Source organism: Schistocerca nitens, chromosome 1 (assembly GCF_023898315.1).
Source record: "Schistocerca nitens isolate TAMUIC-IGC-003100 chromosome 1, iqSchNite1.1, whole genome shotgun sequence".
Taxonomy (NCBI): domain Eukaryota; kingdom Metazoa; phylum Arthropoda; class Insecta; order Orthoptera; family Acrididae; genus Schistocerca; species Schistocerca nitens.
This window is the reverse complement of record NC_064614.1, coordinates 26645854-26665052: the sequence shown is the minus strand read 5'-3', so window position 1 is coordinate 26665052 and position 19199 is coordinate 26645854. Positions and strand designations below refer to the sequence as shown.

The following is a 19199-nucleotide window of genomic DNA, read 5'->3' as shown; positions in this document are numbered from 1 at the left end:
TTCTTGTTGAAATACATCTCTTGCATAGTAGTAAGCAATTAGCAATGATACACATGGCGCCTTGCTAGGTAGTAGCGATGGACTAGCTGAAGGCTATTTAATCTGTCTCTCGGCAAATGAGAGGAATACTTGGTAGGTCTAGTCGCAAGCTATGTCGTCCGTACAACTGGGGCGAGGTCAAGTCCGTGTCTTGTGACCTGCCCTGTGGTGGCGCTACGTTTGCGAATACACAGTGGCGACACGCGGGTCCGACATGTACTACAGGACCGCGGCCGATTTAAGTTACCACCTAGCAAGTGTGGTGTCTAGCGGTGACACCACATTCCTCCCCCGCAAATCGGCGAACGGTCGTGAGATAAGGCTTCCGCCCGCCGTGGGGAGGACCCCATGTTGACGTATGCGATGAGGTGGGGAGCCTAACAACAGGCGAGGCTGTGCCACCCGCACCCGGCCATTCGGTCCGAGGGGAGCTAGGAAACGCCTGCAAACCTAGTCCAGGGTGCACGTCAACATGAGGTGTTTGCGCACGGAATGATATAAGAGGAGCCGCGGGGTCGACCTCCATGTGGTCGGAGCACCCGACGGGCGAAGACGACATCTGGTCCGGAGCGGGCAAGAGGTCCATGGCGGAGGACGGCTGGTCACGGGAAGCAAGCGGCGGCGCGTGACCCAGGGAGGCGCGAGGCGGCTGCAGCGAAGCGTCCGCTGCTGGCGGCGCCGGCGGCGGCTGCGGCGGCGCGACGCCATGAGGCAAAATGGAAGGCATCGTCGGTAACACCTGGGGATGAGGCGAGCCAGTAGATGGGTCCCCAGGGCGCTGACCTGACGGCTCCGTCGCTGAAAGCAGACGGGGAGCGGCAGAACCCAGGCGACGACAGAGGCGCAGCTGATTGAGATGCCGACGCACCTCACCAGAGGCCCCCAAAACCAAATACATCGCGCGGCCGAGGCAGCGAAGAATGCGCCCTGCGAGCCAACGCTGTGAACCGCGATAGTTGCGATAATAGACAACGTCGCCAGGAGCAAAAGCAGGAGTCTGCCGCTGCACAGGAACCTGATGTGGCGGATGCAGCAAAGACATCAGAGTTCGATGAGGACGACCATGGAGCAATTCAGCCGGCGAGCGACCATCGCGGGGCTGAGAGCGAGAGGAAGACAAAAAGAGCAACAAAGCGTCCTCCCGAGAATGCGACTCTTTCAACTTCAACATCTGTGACTTGAAAGTCCGGACCAATCGTTCCGCGGCACCGTTTGACTGAGGCGAAAACGGCGCGGATGTCAGATGTTGAATACCATTGGCCTTGCAGAACGACTGAAATTCTGCGGACATGAATTGTGGGCCATTGTCGGAAACAATAGTCTGCGGAAGACCTTCAATGCAAAAGATAGCAGACAAGGCTTGGATGGTGGCCGAAGACGTCGTGGAAGACATCCGGACAACAAAAGGAAAAGTACTGAAAGCATCGACCACAACCAACCATCGAGCATTCCAGAATGGACCAGCAAAATCGATGTGCAAGCGTTGCCAAGGGGAAGTGGCTTTCGGCCAAGCAAAGAATTTCCGCGGCGGTGCGGATTGTTGTTCGGCACACGCCACGCAAGAGGAGCACATATTCGTAATCGCAGCATCGATTCCGAACCAAGTACAGTGCTGTCGAGCAAGTTGTTTCGTTCGCACTATACCCCAATGACCTTGGTGAAGAAGCTTTAAGACAGAGGACTGCAACGAACGTGGGACCACGACTCTGGATTGATCATTATCGGAACGCAACAACAAAACACCACGTCGTACAAAAAGTCTCTCCTTGTGAGCAAAAAAACGGCGAACCAAAGGATCCTCGATCCGTGACTTTGACAAGGGCCATTGCGTAGCAACAAAACGCAAAACGGGAGCAAGGACAGGGTCAGCAGCTGTGGCTGTAGCTACACGACGAAAATCAATCGGAAACGATGCGACCACGTCATCGGCTTCCGAATCAATGAACATGCAAGCAAGTTCGGAAGAATCGAATGCCTTATCCTCAGCAACAGGCAAACGGGACAACGCATCAGCGTTGCCGTGCTTAGCAGTGGACCGATACAAGATATCGTAGCGGTACTGCGAGAGAAAAAGTGACCAGCGAATGAATTTCTGCGCTGTACGTGGAGGTACAGGCTTGTTCGGATGAAAAAGTGATGTCAACGGTTTGTGGTCCGTGATGATGGTAAAGTGACGACCATACAAGAAGTCATGGAACTTGGTAACACCAAACACGAGAGCTAAAGCTTCCTTCTCTATTTGTGAATAATTTCTTTGCACAGATGAGAGCAATTTCGACGCAAAGGCAATAGGGCGATCATGCGAGCCATCCTTGTGCGCAAGCACAGCACCGATCCCGAAATCCGAGGCATCTACCATCAACAAAAGGGGTTTTCGGGGATCGAATGGCGTAAGGCAAGTATTTGAAAGTAACGCCGATTTCAACTGGCGAAAGGCGCGTTCGCATTCCGTCGTCCAGACGAACGGAACACCTTTACGGCGTAAGCGATGAAGCGGAGCTGAAATGGAAGAAGCATTGCGCACAAATCGGTGATAATAATTTACCTTACCCAGCACACTCTGTAGCTGGTTTAAGTTCTGCGGCGACGGCAAGGCCTGAATGGCACGAAGGTGCTCTGGACTCGGATGTATACCTTGGGCGTTAAGGACATGGCCCAGGTACGGTAAGTCACGAGCAAAAAACACACATTTGTCCTTCCTCAAGCGAAGACCATTCTGACGCAATACCTGAAATAATGTTCGGAGATTTTGCAAATGTTCTGCTTCTGTCTTTCCTGAGATTACAATATCGTCCAGATAGTTCGCAGCCGTAGGGACCGACGCACAAATAGTTTGTAAACATTGCTGAAATAAAGCAGGGGCGGATGCACACCCGAATGGCAGTCTTTTGAAGCGATACAAGCCAAGATGCGTGTTGACCACTAAGACGCGCTGGGATTCTTCGTCCACAGGTATTTGCAAGTACGCATCTGCTAGGTCCAATTTTGAAAAATATTTTCCCGGGCACAGTTTGTCAAAAAGATCTTCCGGGCGGGGCAAAGGAAAAGTAGCAGTCACAAGTTGTGGATTCACAGTGGCCTTGAAGTCCACACAAAGTCTCAATTTTCCGGAAGGTTTTGGCAAAATTACTAAGGGTGAGGCCCAGAGAGAAGCCTGCACACGTTCAATGACACCTTGAGATTCTAATTCGGCTAATGTTTTTGCGACCTCATCACGCAATGCGTGGGGAACATTGCGCGCTCTGAAAAATTTCGGTTGCGCGTTGTCTTTCAGTTCCAAATGCGCTGCATAGTTCTGAGCGCAACCAAGGCCCGGTGCAAAAATGTCTGCAAATTCTTCACAAAGACTAGAAACACTGGCGGAAGGCACAGTCTGATTCACTGATAGGACCTGATTTACAATAGACATATTAAACAATTGAAACAAATCTAAACCAAACAAGTTCACTGCACTAGAGGAACGAAGAACATAAAATGACACAAGTTTTGTCTGTCCCTTGTATGTTGCAATAAGGCTGCACTGTCCTAACACAGGTATGTGCTGTCCTGAGTAACTAGTTAACGTAACATTTGCGGCACGCAATGGCGGTTTGCCCAGTTGTTTGTACGTGTCGTGATTGAGCAACGAAACTGCAGCTCCGGTATCGAGCTGGAATGGGATCACTTTGCCTGCAAAGTCTAGGTCCACAAAAAGTTTATTGTCCTGTTGACGACAAGAGCGACTGTCTCGTGCAATTTGAACTGATACAGGTCCAGAAGCACTTGCAACTTTACGGGATTTCCGGCGACGTCGACGCACACTTTGGGTGGGACGAACACAGGCACTGTTAGCTAAAGTGTCACTGGACGGGTGGGAATGAACCACATGAATGTCCATGGGCGAAGGTCCACGAGCCTGATTGTCCTGGGTTCGATTCCGGCGCGAAGCAAAAGGCCTGGAATTTGTGTGATTGTCTGATCTTAACTTTTTCCGGCAAACACTTTGTACATGTCCTTTCTTGTGACAGTAAAAGCAAATAGCTTGGCGTGACGGGCAATTTTCACGCGAATGTCTAGTTGCACACCGCGGGCAAGATTTCACTGCATTTGCTTGCTTACGCGGCGCACGTGGTTGCAACCTAGGCGGCCGCTGCGAAGTCGGGCGCGAGGGCCGCTTAGCGTCCCGTGCAGCGGGCCCGGCGGGCCGATTAATGTGACACACTGCTGGCGAAGTTTCAAATGATTCCTGAGCAAAGTCAAGTGTGTCTTGCCTGTCCAATATGTCTATCACTTGTTGCAGGGAGGGATTAACTAGCTTCAAAATCTGTTCCCTTATGCGAACATCAGAAACGTTCTGTGCAATTGCATCACGCACCATAGTATCTGAATATGGGAGGCCACATTCACAGGCAAACGCGCAGTCTCTAGTAAGTCCTTGCAAAGTTGCTACCCACTCCCTATTAGTCTGACCGGCCGTACGTTTTGTACGAAAAAACGTATACCGTTTTGCAACTACATTTACTGTTTCTTTGAAATAGGCATCTAAAGCCGACAAAATTTCCTCGTAGGTCAGAGTTGCTACGTCGCGTCGGGGAAACAATTTCACTATCACCCGGTAGGTAGACACACCGACACAAGAAAGCAAAAACGGCTGCCGCTCTTTACCTTGAATTCCATAAGCTGTGAGGTGGAACCGGAACTGATCGGCCCACTCAGTCCAGCTTTCGGTTGTGGCCTCGAAGGGCCTAAATGGCGGTGCGACAGCGTTGTGTGGCTGCGGTAGCGAAGAAGCGGCTGCCGCCGCATCGGTTTGCAGCGCACGTTGACCCTGGACGAGCTGTCCAAGGGCTTCCAATAACGCCTGCGTCTGCTGATTCTGCAAGCGAAAAAAGTCGGACAGTACATCTGGAGAATGCGGCGAAGCCATGACACAAGCAAATTAGAGCAAGTATAACACAAAGACTGCAACGTGGGCGCGGCATCCCATCCTCGTCGCCAAAATATTGTTGTGTCGATTCCCTAAGGTCTCGACACAATGAGTGGCTAGGTGCACGCGAAACTAACGCAGACGGGCGTAACTTCTGAAACAGGAGACTGGATGAAAACTATAAAGAAAAGAAGAGAGATTTTAATATACTTAACTTTAATGTAGTCTTGTTCTTGTTGAAATACATCTCTTGCATAGTAGTAAGCAATTAGCAATGATACACATGGCGCCTTGCTAGGTAGTAGCGATGGACTAGCTGAAGGCTATTTAATCTGTCTCTCGGCAAATGAGAGGAATACTTGGTAGGTCTAGTCGCAAGCTATGTCGTCCGTACAACTGGGGCGAGGTCAAGTCCGTGTCTTGTGACCTGCCCTGTGGTGGCGCTACGTTTGCGAATACACAGTGGCGACACGCGGGTCCGACATGTACTACAGGACCGCGGCCGATTTAAGTTACCACCTAGCAAGTGTGGTGTCTAGCGGTGACACCACACTATCACTATGTCCTCCATACGGGAATCTGTACGAGACTCAAACGGCGGTATGTTTGTACGATCCTCCTGCGTGAAAGATTTCTGAAATGCTAAATTTAAAATTTCAGCTTTCGTTTTGCTGTCTTCCGTTGCCAGGCCAGACTGATCAGTGAGTGACTGGATGGAAGCCTTCGACCTGCTTACCGATTTTACGTGAGACCAGAATTTCCTTGGGTTTTCAGCAAGATCTTTTGCTAAGGTATGACGATGGTAGTGGTTGAATGCTTAGCGCATCGCTCTTTTTACAGCAGCACGAATCTCTACAAACTTCTGCCTGTCCTCATTCTCCCGATCTTTGTTGTACCGCGAGTGCAACTGCCTTTGCTTCCTGAGCATTCTCCGAATTGCGCTGTTAAACCACGGTGGTTCTTTTCCGTCCGTAACCCACTTTTTCGGCACATGCTTGTCCAATGCGTGATTTACAATGTGTTTAAAATTTGCCCATAATTCTTCCATGTACATCGTACCGGAAGTAAATGAAGTCGATTCATTTACTAAGTGGGATGCTAACAATTGCTTATCTGCTCTTTCTTGTAAGAATACTCTACTAGCCTTCTCGACCGACTTTTTAACTTCTGTAACCATAGTCGTAATGACAACATCATGATTAGCAAGATGTTACTTTCTACGAACTTGAAAGTTTCCACTCACGGGCATGCACTTGTAAGCTGAAGTTGGCCATTTGAAGACTCCAGTGAGTGGAAACTTAAAAATTACAAAGAAATACCCCCAGAATTACTGTATAAGCCACACAATGGGCATAAAAAGGGGTAGCACTTTGCTCTTTCGTCTGTTGTCTTTCCGACCAGATGTTGTAAATAGATCGAAAAGCGATCAGAGACTGTCAACCCAGTAATGTCAAAGACATTGTAAAAATAACTAGACTCACTGAGGGCGCTGCAGGTGCGGGATATTTTGAAACTTCGCCTTACTTACTTAACACTAATATACACCACTGGCCATTAAAATTGCTACACCATGAAGATGACGTGCTACAGTCGCAAAATTTAACCGACAGGAAGAAGATGCTGTGATATGCAAATGATTAGCTTTTGAGAGCATTCACACAAGGTTGACGCCGGTGGCGACACCTACAACGTGCTGACATGAGGAAAGTTTCCAGCCGATTTCTCATACACAAACAGCAGTTGACCGGCGTTTCCTGGTGAAACGTTGTTGTGATGCCTTGTGTAAGGAGGAGAAATGCGTACCATCACGTTTCCGACTTTAATAAAGGTCGTATTGTAGCCTATCGCGATTGCGGTTTATCGTATCGCGACACTGCTGCTCGCGTTGGTCGAGATCCAATGACTGTTAGCAGAATATGGAATGGGTGGTTTCAGGAGAGTAATACGGAACGCCGTGATGGTTCCCAACGGCCTCCTATCACTAGCAGTCGAGATGACAGGCATGTTATCCGCATGGCTGTAACGGATCGTGCATCCACGTCTCGATCCCTGAGTCAACAGATGGGGTCGTTTGCAAGACGACAACCATCTGCACGAACAGTTCGACGACATTTGCGGCACCATGGACTGTCAGCTCGGAGACCATAGCTGCAGTTACCCTTGACGCTGCATCACAGACAGGAGCGGCTGCGTCCGCAGCTCGTGGTCGTGCGGTAGCGTTCTCGCTTCCCACGCCCGGGTTCCCGGGTTCCCGGGTTCGATTCCCGGCGGGGTCAGGGATTTTCTCTGCTTCGTGATGACTGGGTGTTGTGTGCTGTCCTTAGGTTAGTTAGGTTTAAGTAGTTCTAAGTTCTAGGGGACTGATGACCATAGATGTTAAGTCCCATAGTGCTCAGAGCCATTTGAACCATTTGAGGAGCGGCTGCGATGGTGTACTCAAAGACGAACCTGGGTGCACGAATGGCAAAACGTCATTTTTTCGGATGAATCCAGGTTCTGTTTACAGCACCATCATGGACGCATCCGTGTATGGCGTTATCGCGGTGAACGCACATTGGAAGCGTGTATTCTTCATCGCCGTTGGCGTATCATCCCTCGTGATGGTGTGGGATGCCATTGGTTGCACGTCTCGGTCGCCTCTTGTTCGCATTGACGGCACTTTGAACAGTGGACGTTACATTTCAGATGTGTTACGACCCGTGGCTCTACCCTTCATTTGATCCCTGCGAAACTCTACATTTCAACAGGATAATGCACGACCGCATGTTGCAGGTCCTGTACGGACCTTTCTGGATACAGAAAATGTTCGACTTCTGCCTTGGCCAGCACATTCTCCAGATCTATCACCAACTGAAAACGTCTGGTCAATGGTGGCCGAGCAACTGGCTCGTCACAATACGCCAGTCACTACACTTGATGAACTGTGGTATCGTGTTGAAGCTGCATGGGCCGCTGTACCTGTACACGCCATCCGAGCTCTGTTTGTCTCAATGCCCAGGCGTTATTACGGCCAGAGGTGGTTGTTCTGGGTAATGATTTCTCAGGATCTATGCCCCATAATTGCGTGAAAATGTAATCAAATATCAGTTCTAGTATAATATATTCGTCCAATGAATAGCCGTTTATTATCTGCATTTCTTCTTGGTGTAGCAATTTTAATGACCAGTAATGTACAACCGTTCGCTCGATGAAAGATCCGTACCGAAAGACTGGAAAGTTTCTGAAGTCACATCAATATTCAAGAAAGGTAGTACGCATAATCCACTAAATTATAGGCCCATGCCATTGACGTCGATTTGCGGCACGAGTTAGGAACATGTATTGTGTTCGAACGCTATGAATTACTTCGAAGAGAACGGTATAGCGACACACAGTCAACACGGATTTAGAAAACATCGTTCCTGTGACACACTCTTTACTTACACGAACTATTGAATGCTATTGTAAGGGATTTCAAATTGATTCCGTATTTCTAGATTTCCAGAAGGCCAATGACACTACCATACGAGTGGCTTGTAGCGAAATTCCGTGATTATGCAATGTCGTCTCAGTTATGTGACTGGATTCGGGATTTCCTGTCAGAGAGGTCACAGTTCATAATAATATACGGAAAGTCATCGAGTAAAACAGATGTGATTTCTGGCTTTCCCCAAGATAATGTTATAGGCCCTTTTCTGTTCCTTATCTATATAAACGATTTAGGAGACAATCTGAGCAGCCGTCTTAGGTTGTTTGCAGATGGTGCTGTCGTTTAGCAACGAGTAAAGTCAAAATGTGTGCGAACACCTAAGGGATCAAATTTCTGAGGTCATCGGTCCCTAGACTTACACACTACTTAAACTAACTTAGTCTAAGAACAACACACACACCCATCCTCGAGGAAGGACTCGATACTTCGGCGGGAGGGGCCACGCAACTAGTAAAGTCATCGCAATATCAAAACAAATTCCAAAACGATTTAGAAAAGATATCTGTACGGTGTGAAAATTGGAAATTAACCCTAAATAACAACAAGTGTTAGCTCATCCACATAAGTGGTAAAAGGAAACCGTTAAACTTCGGTTACAAACCCAAAGGCTGTAAATTCAACTAAGTACTTAGGAATTGTTGTTGGTGTGGTCTTCAGTCCTGAGACTGGTTTGATGCAGCTCTCCATGCTACTCTATCCTGTGCAAGCTTCTTCATCTCCCAGTACCTACTGCAACCTACATCCTTCTGAATCTGCTTAGTGTATTGAACTGTTGGTCTCCCTCTACGATTTTTACCCTCCACGCTGCCCTCCAATGCTAAATTTGTGATCCCGTGATGCCTCAAAACATGTCCTACCAACCGATCCCTTCTTCCAGTCAAGTTGTGCCACAAACATCTCTTCTCCCCAATCCTATTCAATACCTCCTCATTAGTTACGTGATCTACCCACCTTATCTTCAGCATTCTTCTGTAGCACCACATTTCGAAAGCTTCTATTCTCTTCTTGTCCAAACTGGTTATCGTCCATGTTTCACTTCCATACATGGGTACACTCCATACAAATACTTTCAGAAATGACTTTCTGACACTTAAATCTATACTCAATGTTAACAAATTTCTCTTCTTCAGAAACGATTTCCTTGCTATTGCCAGTCTACATTTTATATCCTCTCTACTTCGACCATCATCAGTTATTTTACTCCCTAAATAGCAAAACTCCTTTACTACTTTAAGTGTCTCATTTCCTAATCTAATCCCCTCAGCATCACCCGATTTAATTTGACTACATTCCATTATCCTCGTTTTGCTTTTGTTAATGTTCATCTTATATCCTCCTTTCAAGACACTGTCCATTCCGTTTTCCAAGTCCTTTGCTGTCTCTGACAGAATTAGAATGTCATCAGCGAACCTCAAAGGAATTACAATTGCGAAAAACTTAAATTGGGAAGAAAACGTAGGAAATGTTGTTGGGAAGGCTAACCAAAGACTGCGTTTAATTGGCAGGACACTTAGAAAATGTAACAGATCTGCTAAAGAGACTGCCTACACTACGCTCATGTTTTACAATAGTGCTGCGTCTTGTAGGATCCTTACCAGATTGGATTGACGGAGTACACCGACAAAGTTCAAAAAAGGACAGCACGTTTTCTATTATCACCAAAGAGGGGAGAGAGTGTCACTGAAATGATACAGAATTTGGGGAAGACATCACTAAAACAAAGGCGTTTTCCGTCGCGGCAGAATCTTTTCACGAAATTTCAACTACCAACTTTCTCCTCCGAATGCAAATATATTTTGTTGACGTGACCTACATAGGGAGAAACGATCACTATAATTAAATAAGGGAAACCCGAGCTCGCACGAGAAGATATAGACGTTTGTTTTCTCCGCGTGCTGCACGGTATTAGAATAATATAGAGAACTATTGTGAAGGTGGTTCGATGAACCCTCTGCCAGGAACTTACATATGATTTGCTGAGTATCCATGTAGATATAGATTTCGACGCCAAAGTGGCGGTAAGAATCTGAAAGGTTAAAGTGTATTTTGGCTTGAAAGGAGACAGATCGATCACCATATGTTTATTTGTTCGTACATACAGAGTTCGTTGTCGTAACTGCACTGCTGACATATTCTAGTTTAGGCGAAGAAAAACTGCCAAGAGCTGCGCAACGTTTAACTGCACGAATAAATTCGGGAAAATAATCAATATTATCTTTTACAGATATGTGCATATGTGTAGATGTTTAATGTCCTGGACTTCCAGTCATAGCACTTACATTTTCTGATGAGGTACATAACTGGTTTCGCATTGCTTTTGTAATAGTTTGGCTTCACATTATGTTTTTAATAGTAGATGCTGTGCTTGACAGTACTGGTGCATTTGAGGCTCGAAAATGATACATTTCAATTAAAAAATTTGGAACTCTAGACAACCATATGCTACAGTTCGCGCTCACGGTAATGTAATAAGCTGCATTTAAATAAGCATTTATGGCAAATTTCTTGTAGATCATAAAAAACATATCGGTAAACAGTGACTGATTGCTGTTTGTTCATAAATTAATTGCTATCTTGTAGTTACATACCAAAATGAGACATTGTGTTTATGACATAACGCCAAGGAAGATATGTTATAAACAAAGGCTCGTAAGTTTATCGTCAAAATGGCCGCCTTGCAAACTGCCCGCTGTTCACATAGACCACATAAGGCATTGTGGGGCCTTGTGCACTGTGTAAAAGTTGAACAATTTAAGCGCGCTTTGCCACTCATTTCAGCGCTTCAGTGAGCTTTCTGTATCTGTGATTGAGAGCTGCTTTCAGTATTTTGGCTACCTGAAGTAATGTTCGCTGTTTATCGGACGTGAAACACACGCTTTCTCTAATACAATGATGTTAGATAATTTACTGAAAATACTGTCCTCCGCAGCTACAAACTTTCCCCACTTTTCGGGTAACAAATGTCTTCCGCGAAAAAAATTCAGGTTCTCTTGAGATGATTCACTAATGGAGCCAGTTTTCGAGAACTTTAAAAGATGTGAAGTGTTGTTCAGGAAAGTCATGCTGCGTGGATCGAAACAAATGGTAACTGGGAGGTACGATGTCTGGTGAATACGGCGATGGGGTAAGACAACCCAGTGCAGTCCCTTCAAGGTTTCTTTTCACTCGGTTTGTAACATACGGTTTGGCATTGTCATGATTCAGGAAGAGTTTCTCATGTCTCTGAGCATATTGCTGCTTTTTGTCTTTACGTACGCGATCCAAATTGAGTAGCTGTCTTTAGTAGCGTCCAGCATTCACCGTTTGACACCCGGTAGCAGCAACGCATCGTGCATCACACTGACCAGCTCGTACTTCGTCACTCACATTAAAATTGTTGCCTTGGATCGCCGAAACCAACCTCTGCATGTTGTTTCCGACACAGCATGTTCTCCATCCGTTTCCATTAGCAAACAATGGCTTCCCACAGCATATTTCTTGAGACGAAAGCATAAGAGTAACACTTCCCACAAATATTGTTTTGTAGTTACAAAACCCGACACATATAAGGCATTAAACCGGATGTTCTTTCCACTCCACTCCTAAGTCGCGTACGGATCTGAAAGCTTAATGTTACTACACTGGGAGCAGGTTTGCTACAATCTTCATCACTCAAATTAGATTGTAAGCTAAAAAGATATTACAAGTTGCTTGACTTAACTGCTCTCTTTCTTTAGCTTGACATCTTCATGAAATACATTAATGAAAGAGTTTCGATTATACACTACTGCCTATTTAGTATACTCTGCCTTCTGTGATAGATTACCTCTCCAACTTCCCTCTCATATCCTTATACTGTGGTTTTTAGCATACAAGCGAGTTTCCAACCCAACATTACTGAATTTATTGTCAAAAAGTCTATTTTCAATCTTTAATATTAAACTGATGCTCAATTTTAATAGAATTAACTTTCAGTGAGAGCTTTACTGCAGTGACCAAAGGTCCTTCAAGCAAATAACACCTTTGATGTCCATTTTCTTGCAATGTTAATGTCATTTTTCTCCACATAAATTGTTAGTTTTGCTGAGCATTTCGAATAGAGGAAAGTAAAGCTCTATTACACATGCATCGTCTTTTACAACCAATCAGATAGCAAACGAGATACTTTTTGGTATGGCTTTAATTAGAAACTTGGTAAGAGGGGCGAAAACATGCCTATTCAGAAAAGCAGATAAAAATTCACTTGACGCCTTCCTGAGAGGCAATCTTCACTGCTTCCGAATTAATACATAAGTGCAGGCCAGATGTGGCTTTAATTCAAAGAAATAGTATCGGCAACAATTGAGAGATTTACACCAAATAAATTAACAAACGACAGAGGTAATCCCCCTTGGTACACCAAACGGGTCAGAACACTGTTGCAGAAACAACGAAACAAACACGCCAAATTTAAACAAACGCAATATCTCCAAGATTCGCATTCTTTACAAAAGCTCAAATTTAGCGCAGACTTCAATACGAGATGCTTATAACAGTTTCCACAACGAAACTTTGTCCCGAAACTTGGCAGAACATCCAGAGAGATTCTGGTAGTATGTAAAGTATGCTAGCGGTAAAACACAATCAATGCCCTCTCTGCGCGATAGCAATGAAGATACTATCGAAGACAGTGCTGCCAAAACAGAGTTACTAAACACAGCCTTCCGAAATGCCTACACAAAAGAAGACGAAGAAAACTTTCAAGAATTCAAATCAAGACCAGCTGTCAACATGAGTAACGCAGAAGTAAATATCCTCTGAGTAGTGAAGCAACTTAAATCACTTAATAAAAGGAAGTCTTCTGGTCCAGACTCTATGCGAATTAGGTTCCTTTCAAAGTATGCTGATGCAATAGCTCCATACTTAACAATCATATACAATCGTTCACTCGACGAAAGATCCGTACCCAAAGACTGAAAAGCTGCACAGGTCACACCAATATTCAAGAAAGGTTGCAGGAGTTATCCATTAAATTACCGGCCAATATCATTAACGTCGATATGCAGCAGGCTTCTGGAACATATATTGTGTTCGAAAGTTATGAATTACCTCGAAGAAAACAGTCTATTGACACACAGTCAACACGGATTTAAAAAACATCGTTTTTGTGAAATACATTTAGCTCTTTACTCGCACGAAGTGTTGAGTGTTGTCGACAAGTAATTTCAAATTGATTCCGTATTTCTTGGATTTCAGGAAGGATTTCGACACTGTACCACACAAGCGGCTTGTAGTGAAATTCCGTGCCTGTGGAATATCGTCTCAGTTAGGTAACTGGATTTGTGATTTTCTGTAAGAGAGGCCACAGTACTTAGTAACTGATGGAAAGTTATGGAGTAAAACAGATGTGATTTCTGGCGTTCTTCAAGGTAGTGTTAAAGGCTCTTTGCTGTTCCTTGTCTACATAAACATTTGGGAGACAATCTGAGCGGCCGTCTTTGGTTGTTTGCAGATGACGCTGTCGTTTATCGACTAATAAAGTCATCAAAAGATGGAAACAAATTGTAAAACGATTTAGAAAAGATATGTGTGCGCGCGAAAATTGACAATTGAGCCTAAATAACAAAAAGTGTGGGGTCATCCACATGAGTGCTACGAAGAATTCGTTGAACTTCGGTTACACGATAAATCAGTCTAATCTAAAAGCCGTAAATTCAACTAAATACCTAGTTAACACAATTACGCAAAACTTAAATTGGAAGGACACATAGCAAATGTTGTCGGGAAGATTAACCAAATACTGCGTCTTATTGGCAGGACACTTAGAAAATGTAACAGATCTATTAAGGACACTGCCTACACCAAGCTCGTCCGTCCTCTTTTGGAATACTGCCAGATAGGATTGACGGAGTACATCGAAAAAGTTCAAAGAAGGGCAACACGTTTTGTACTATCGCTAAAGATGGGAGAGAGTGTCACTGAAATGATACAGGATTTGGGCTGGACTTCATTAAAACAAAGACGTTTTTCGTTGCGACGGAATCTTCTCACGAAATTCCGATCACTAACTTTCTCCTGCGAATGCGAAAATATTTTGTTGACGCTGACCTACATAGGGAAAAACGATCGTTTTAAAATACGGGAAATCAGAGCTGGTACGGGAAAGATATAGGTGTTCGTACTTTCCGGGCGCTATACGAGATTGGAATAATAGAGAATTGTGAAGGTGGTTCGATGAATCATCTGTGATTTGCTGAGTGTCCATGTAGATGTGGATGTAGATGTAGACTCAAACACTTTTGTGTGTATTGACGACAATATTTATTCACTTGTGCCTTACGCGTTTCGGCTTTCGCCATTTCCATAGGCAGAAATACACATTATCATTCGTGCGTAATAGTTAAATGGATCTGTTCAATACAGGCACAAAGTATCCAGTCAACATTGAGTGGCGACAGGCAAGAGCAGTCTGTTTCCACTTTCTTGTTTTTCACTGAAGGTGGGCTGTATACTTTATGTCCATATTGAATACATCGAGTTGGCTTTTTACACACGAACGATATTATATATTTCTGCGTTTGAAAATAGCGAAAGCATAATATAAGTAAACTTCCACTTCGTCGGCCAAAAGGTTCAGGTTCTTTCCGTTACTCCTTGGAAGAGCAAGATACTTGCTTACATTTCCTACAAGCTCCTAACCACAGGCTTAGCAAAAAAAACTGTTATCAGAAGATATAAGATTTCCATTTTGTTGCCTATATACTCTCTTCTTTCATTTTGAATTTTCTGCTATCATGATGGAGGTGAACTGCTGTAGCACTTACTGAACTACTAAGGTGACAAAAATCATGAGAAACCTCTTCATGTCATGTCGGACCTCCTTTTTCCCGGCTTAGTGCAGCAATTCGACGTGAGATGGACTTAACTAGTCGTAGGAAGTCCCCTGCAGAAATATGGAGCCATGCTGCCTCTCTAGCCGTCCATAATTATGAAAGTGTTGCCGGTGCAGGATTTTGTGCGCGAAACAACTTCTCATTTATGTCCCGTAAATGTTCGATGTGATTCATGTCGGGCGATCTGGGTGACCAAGTCATTCGCTCGAATTGCGAACACTTGTTGCCCGGTGACATGGCGCATTGTCATCCATAATAATCCCAGCGTTGTTTTGGAACATGAAGTCCACGAATAACTGCAAATGGTCTCCAAGAAGCTGAACATCCAGAGGATCCAGTCCATTCCACGTAAACACAGTCCACACTATTGTGGAGCCTCCAGCAGCTCCGTGTCATGTTGACTTCTTGGGTTAATGGCTTCATTGGGTCTACGCCACATTCGAAAGCTACCGTCACCTCTTACCAACTAAAATCGGGACTCATCTGACCTGGGCACGGTTTTCCAGTCATCTAGGGTCCAACCGATAGTCACGAGCCCAGGACTGGCGCTGCAGGCGAAGTCGTGTCCATTATAATTATCCGGGCTGTTATGCCGTGGTCGGTTGATGAATTCTGAGGTGATTCCCAACGTTTCGTCTCCGACTGCGGGAGACATCTTCAAGGGGGTCCGTAGCTTGATGGTCCAACACACACACTGGCTCGCTACTGACTGCCGCTAAATTCCGTGTCCGCGCGCCCCCGCGCCGCGGCGTGACGTCACGTGTTTTGAAAACGTCAGTGCAATTGGCCACTGTCCGTCGCCGTCGATCGCCGTTGCCATCACCCAGTAGTGGACGAGTGGTACACATCTTCTTTAACACCGGCATCCATATACCGTTTAATTTGACGCCCTCCTCCTTTCGGTTGAAATTATTTGGGTGTTTAGAGATTTCGATTGCCTCCCTGTAGAGCCTTTCGTAGTATCCGCTCGTGGCCGCTAGTACTTGCGTCTCCTCGAAACGAATATTGTGGTTCCCTGGCTGGAAAGCATGCTCCGCAACAGCTGATCGTTCCGTTTCTCCTCTTCTACAATTTCCCTTGTGCTCTTCCAAACGTTTAGAAACAGTTCTTTTGGTGGTACCCACATAAACATCACCACAGCTGCATGGGATCCTATACACTCCAGATTTTTCCAATGGTTTGCGAGCGTCCTTGGCAGGCCTAAGGTATTCCTGTATCTTCCTGGTGGGCTTGTAAATTACGGTAATATTCCGCTTCGTCAAGATCCTCCCTATTCTTTCCGTTACATTTTTAACAAACGGCAGGAAAACCTTAGATTTTGCAGTAGCCTGTACGTCAGTATGATTTCTGCGTGGCTGCCTCAACGCACGTTTTATTTCGGCGGACGAATATCCGTTCTTCGTTAGTGCATTGTGGAGATGTTCCATCTCAGCGTCGAGCAACTCAGGTTCACAAATATTTCTAGCTCTGTCCGCTAACGTCTTGATAACACCCCGCTTCTGTTGTGGGTGGTGGTTCGAATCCCGGTGCAAATAACGATCCGTGTGCGTGGGTTTGCGGTACACTGAGTGGACCAAACTACCATTTTCGTTTCTAAACACAAGCACATCGAGGAAATGTAGTTTGCCGTCTACCTCCTCCTCGTCCACTACTGGGTGATGGCAACGGCGATCGACGGCGACGGACAGCGGCCAATTGCACTGACGTTTTCAAAACACGTGACGTCACGCCGCGGCGCGGGGGCGCGCGGACACGAAATTTAGCGGCAGTCAGTAGCGAGCCAGTGTGTGTGTTGGACCATCAAGCTACGGACCCCCTTGAAGATGACTCCCGCAGTCGGAGACGAAACGTTGGGAATCACCTCAGAATTCATCAACCGACCACGGCATAACAGCCCGGATAATTATAATGGAAATTATATTTCCGGCCGTGAAAGTTTACATTTTAGTATCAGGCGAAGTCGTGTTGTTGGCAAAGGCACTCGGGTTGGTCGTCTCCTGCCACAGCCCATTAACGCCGGATTTCGCCACACTGACCTAACGAATGCGTTCCTCGTACGTCCCACATTGATTTCAACCATTGGTTCACACAGTGTTGCTTGTCTGAGTACAAATGACAGATCCGCCAATGCACTGCCTTTTTATACCCTGTTTCCCGATATTACCGCCATCTGTATATGTCATATCGCTGTCCTATGACTATTGGCACCTCAGCGTATATTTTGGAAGAACAAACAGCCTACAGGACGTCCGTAAAGTCACCTTATCATTCAAAAAATGGCTCTGAGCACTATGGGACTTAACTTCTGAGGTCATCAGTTCCCTAGACCTTAGAACTACTTAAACCTAACTAACCTAAGGACATCACACACATCCATGCCCGAGGCACGATTCGAACCTGCGACCGTAGCGGTCACGCGGTTCCAAACTGACGCGCTTAGAACCGCACGGCCACACCGGCCGGCTCCTTATCATTTCACAAAATCATAACTTGGAAATCATTGAGCCGGCCGGGGTGGCCGAGCGGTTCTAGACGCTACAGTCTGGAACCGCGTGACCACTACGGTCGCAGGTTCGAATCCTGCCTCGGGCATGGATGTGTGTGATGTCCTTAGGTTACATCCTGGCAGATTAAAACTGTGCGCCCGACCGAGACTCGAACTCGGGACCTTTGCCTTTCGCGGGCAAGTGCTCTACCAACTGAGCTACCGAAGCACGACTCACGCCCGGTACTCACAGCTTTACTTCTGCCAGTACCTCGTCTCCTACCTTCCAAACTTTACAGAAGCTCTCCTGCGAACCTTGCAGAACTAGCACTCCTGAAAGAAAGGATATTGCGGAGACATGGCTTAGCCACAGCCTGGGGGATGTTTCCAGAATGAGATTTTCACTCTGCAGCGGAGTGTGTGCTGATATGAAACTTCCTGGCAGATTAAAACTGTGTGCCCGACCGAGACTCGAACTCGGGACCTTTGCCTTTCGCGGGCAAGTGCTCTACCAACTCACGCCCGGTACTCAGGAGAGCTTCTGTAAAGTTTGGAAGGTAGGAGACGAGGTACTGGCAGAAGTAAAGCTGTGAGTACCGGGCGTGAGTCGTGCTTCGGTAGCTCAGTTGGTAGAGCACTTGCCCGCGAAAGGCAAAGGTCCCGAGTTCGAGTCTCGGTCGGGCACACAGTTTTAATCTGCCAGGAAGTTTCATATCAGCGCACACTCCGCAGCGGAGTGAAAATCTCATTCTGGTCCTTAGGTTAGTTAGGTTTAAGTAGTTCTAAGGTCTAGGGGACTGATGACCTCAGAAGTTAAGTCCCATAGTGCTCAGAGCCATTTGAACCATTTTGAAATCATTGTAGACACAGCATCATGGTTCGTTGTAAGACATTTAATAGCTCTTAAAGTCTTTTTTCTTATTATATCGGTGTTGCAATGTGTGCACACTCGTCGCTCGTAGAGAAGAAAGGCGATATTTGAGTTACATCCGCGTCAGCATTGCAACATCAACAGTTCTGATTGATTCATTCTCGAAGAGTAGCAATGTCATTCACTGGTGTGGTGTACCCACAGTCCTTGAAGTAACCCCACAGAAAGAAGTCCAGTGTCATGATAGCCTTAGAGTGCTGGACCCAAACGATGGAACCACCACGACCCATCTTAGGTAATATGTCATTCAGCTCTTCTAGCAACGTTCAGAATCCAATGTATAGATGCACAATCAAGCTGGAGGGTCATGGACGACTGCAGGTCTTCGATGCGTGAAACATGAACTGTTCGATCATGTCCAGATAAACATTTCCCGTTATGGGTTTCTCTGCGAATAAAAGTGGTCCCACCACATTATCGTACATTGCGCCACACCAATTACTAAGTATCAGGCTTTCACGGATGTGTTATCGTTTGTTGTGTGGTTTTCCTGATGTTGTGACGATTCATATGTCACG

At 45.9% G+C, this 19199-nt stretch overlaps 1 protein-coding gene and 1 non-coding gene across 2 annotated transcripts in view; one reads left to right on the top strand and one right to left on the bottom strand.

The window, feature by feature from the left end:
* LOC126258469 (Down syndrome cell adhesion molecule-like protein Dscam2) overlaps positions 1 to 19199 on the top strand; it is a 687321-nt gene that overhangs the window by 526811 nt on the left and 141311 nt on the right. The gene's annotated exons all lie outside the window — the stretch shown is intronic.
* Positions 17905 to 17979, bottom strand: Trnas-cga (transfer RNA serine (anticodon CGA)). The gene has a single exon. It is a non-coding gene; the product is annotated as a tRNA-Ser (tRNA).